The following is a 3720-nucleotide window of genomic DNA, read 5'->3' on the forward strand; positions in this document are numbered from 1 at the left end:
AACATCCATAAAATTTTTTTTATTGATTTTGGTCGACCAGTCAATGAAAATTCTTTATGAATGTTAGAGAAATGTTTAAATCAGATGAAACAATTCTCGGGTTTAAACATTTCTCTAACATGCATAAAAACTTTCATTGATTGATTGACCAAAAACAATAAAAAGATGTTTAGATCTGATAAAACAATTCTCGGGTTTAAACATTGCTCTAACACTCTTAAACAATTTTTGATTGATTTTGCCCAATCACTCAAAAATTTTTATGGATGTTAATGAACTTTTAATTCCGATAAAACAATTCTTGGATTTAAACATTTCTCTAACATTCATGAAAAAAAATTTCATTGATTTTAGTCAGTCAATGAATCATAAATGGTTTTATGGATGTTAGTGAAATGTTTAAAATCTGATTAAACAATTCTCGGATTTAAACATTTCTCTAACATCCTTAACCAATTTTTGATTGATGTTGGTCAATCAATTAATGAAAGTATCTTATGGATGCTAGAGTAATGTTTAAATCCGTTTTTTTTATTGTATTTTAAACATTTACCTAACATCCATAACCAATTTTTAATGAGCTTTTGCATTCTATACATCATTCTAATCCTCTAATTCAGCCATTTCCATTCATTAATAATCTCCCCCTCCACGTTTGCGTCGTTCCATTATCTATTCACTCACGTTTCCCCTTTCATTTATCTAAGTGGATATGACAACGGTGAGGATATCTCATCTCTACAGAACTTTTGTTACTGTAGTTTATCAACTGGAGTCGCCATAAATGAAACCAATGACCTGTTTTTTAACATTTGGGTTATAATATTCTAAGAAAGGTTTCTTTTAGACGTTTCTAGTCCACTGCAGGACAAAGGCCTCAGACATTTTATCAACTGGAGTCGCCATAAATGAAACCAATGACCTGTTTTTTAACATTTGGGTTATAATATTCTAAGAAGGGTTTCTTTTAGACGTTTCTAGTCCACTGCAGGACAAAGGCCTCAGACATTTTCATAGTCATGTTAGGGGTTTGTCCAGTTTCATCACCACACTGGCCAAAGCAGATTGGTGATGGTGGGAGACCTTAGTCACATCGCTCACAGCAAACCAAGCTAGTATGTGTGTGTCCTTGACAGTACAGCTTTGTAGATCATGGCGGTACACAAATCCATACACCACGTTAAAGAATCCCCACTCAGAAAGAGCATAATACCTTGACACATTTCTCTAACATTCTTAAAAATTTTTGGATTGATTTTGGTCAATCACTCAAAAATTTTTATGGATGTTAGTGAACTTTAAAATCCGATAAAACAATTCTTGGATTTAAACATTCCTCTAACATTCATGAAATTTTTTTTCATTAAATTTAGTCAGCCAATGAATCAAAAATGTTTTAATGGATGTTTGTGAAATGTTTAAAATCCGATTAAACAATTATCGGATTTAAACATTTCTCTAACATCCATAACCAATTTTTGATTGAAGTTGGTCAATCAAAAAAATCTAATTGTGAAACAGATACCTTTTACAGATAATGCTCTTTCATGTGGATATTCCTGTGTATTTGGGAGATTAATTCTATTTCTTCCCTTATTTTGTTCAGAGACAAAGACAAAGTTATTCCAATTTTCGATTTAGCGTCTTGTAACATATATTTTTTAAATTCTCGCAAAAAAAAAAAAATCTAATTATAAAAATCGTTCATTAAATGCCTCTCCCATGCACATTTTTTAAATTTTCGCAAAAAAAAAAAAATAATTATAAAAATCGTTCATTAAATGCCTCTCCCATGCACATTTTTTAAATTCTCGCAAAAAAAAAAAAAAATAATTATAAAAATCGTTCATTAAATGCCTCTCCCATGCACATTTTTTAAATTCTCGCAAAAAAAAAAAAAATAATTATAAAAATCGTTCATTAAATGCCTCTCCCATGCACATTTTTTAAATTCTCGCAAGAAAAAAAAAATTAATTATAAAAATCGTTCATTAAATGCCTCTCCCATGCACATTTTTTAAATTCTCGCAAAAAAAAAAAAAAATTATTATAAAAATCGTTCATTAAATGCCGCTCCCATGCACATTTTTTAAATTCTCGCAAAAAAAAAAAAAAAATAATTATAAAAATCGTTCATTAAATGCCTCTCCCATGCACATTTTTTAAATTCTCGCAAAAAAAAAAATAATTATAAAAATCGTTCATTAAATGCCTCTCCCATGCACATTTTTTAAATTCTCGCAAAAAGAAAAAAAAAAAAATAATTATAAAAATCGTTCATTAAATGCCTCTCCCATGCACATTTTTTAAATTCTCGCAAAAAAAAAAAAAATAATTATAAAAATCGTTCATTAAATGCCTCTCCCATGCACATTTTTTAAATTCTCGCAAGAAAAAAAAAAATTAATTATAAAAATCGTTCATTAAATGCCTCTCCCATGCACATTTTTTAAATTCTCGCAAAAAAAAAAAAAAAATTATTATAAAAATCGTTCATTAAATGCCGCTCCCATGCACATTTTTTAAATTCTCGCAAAAAAAAAAAAATAATTACAAAAATCGTTCATTAAATGCTTCTCCCATGCACATTTTTTAAATTCTCGCAAAAAAAAAAAAAAATTATAAAAATCGTTCATTAAATGCCTCTCCCATGCACATTTTTTTAAATTCTTGCAAAAAAAAAAAAAAAAAAGAATTATAAAAATTGTTCATTAAATGCCTCTCCCATTCACATTTTTTAAATTCTCGCAAAAAAAAATTAATTATAAAAATCGTTCATTAAATGCTTCTCCCATGCACATTTTGTAAATTCTCGCAAAAAAAAAATCAATTATAAAAATCGTTCATTAAATGCCTCTCCCATGCACATTTTTTAAATTCTCGCAAAAAAAAAAAAAATTAATCATAAAAATCGTTCATTAAATGCTTCTCCCATGCACATTGGCTTTTTAAATTCAAAAAATTTAGCTCTATAAAAAAATAAAAAAGTGAGATTATTGAAGCCCAATCACAACGTATTCGTGTCGCATTGCTTCCAATAATTTCATTATGCATTAAAATTTAGTCAAGACATCTGAAATATATAATTATTTACCATAATTAAATCTACTGTAATATCTAGATGCAAACCAATTTCCCTTCTAAATCATCTTCATGTTTGCTATTAATCCCATATTTAGATAAATAGTAAAAATTGCAATTGTAAATACAGTACAAGTTAAATTAAAAATGATTTATGCAATTATACGATGATGTATTTGTTATAAATTAAATGATTGTAAATATGTTTCATAATAGAAGGAAAAAAAAAAAAGAAAAAAAATCACCCTCATATACACCATCTTAACCTATCTGACCTTGATCTCAACCTGTGTCTTTTCTCTTTATGAATTTGAGCCAAATGGCATAGCACTGGGGCCGGGTGGGTCAGTCAGCGCCGAGTTGAAACTAGCGCAATATCCCGCGGTTGAAGAGAATTGCAACACTCTCAGTCAGCGCAGAGTTGAAACTAGCGCAATATCCCGCGGTTAAAGAGAATGGCAATACTCTCGGTCAGCGCCGAGTTGAAACTAGCGCAATATCCCCCGGTTAAGGAGAATGGCAACACCCTCGGTCAGCGCCGAGTTGAAACTAGCGCAATATCCCCCGGTTAAGGAGAATGGCAACACCCTCGGTCAGCGCCGAGTTGAAACTAGCGCAATATCCCCCGGTTAAGGAGAA

The sequence above is a fragment of the Palaemon carinicauda genome, chromosome 28 (assembly GCF_036898095.1).
Source record: "Palaemon carinicauda isolate YSFRI2023 chromosome 28, ASM3689809v2, whole genome shotgun sequence".
NCBI classification, from domain to species: domain Eukaryota; kingdom Metazoa; phylum Arthropoda; class Malacostraca; order Decapoda; family Palaemonidae; genus Palaemon; species Palaemon carinicauda.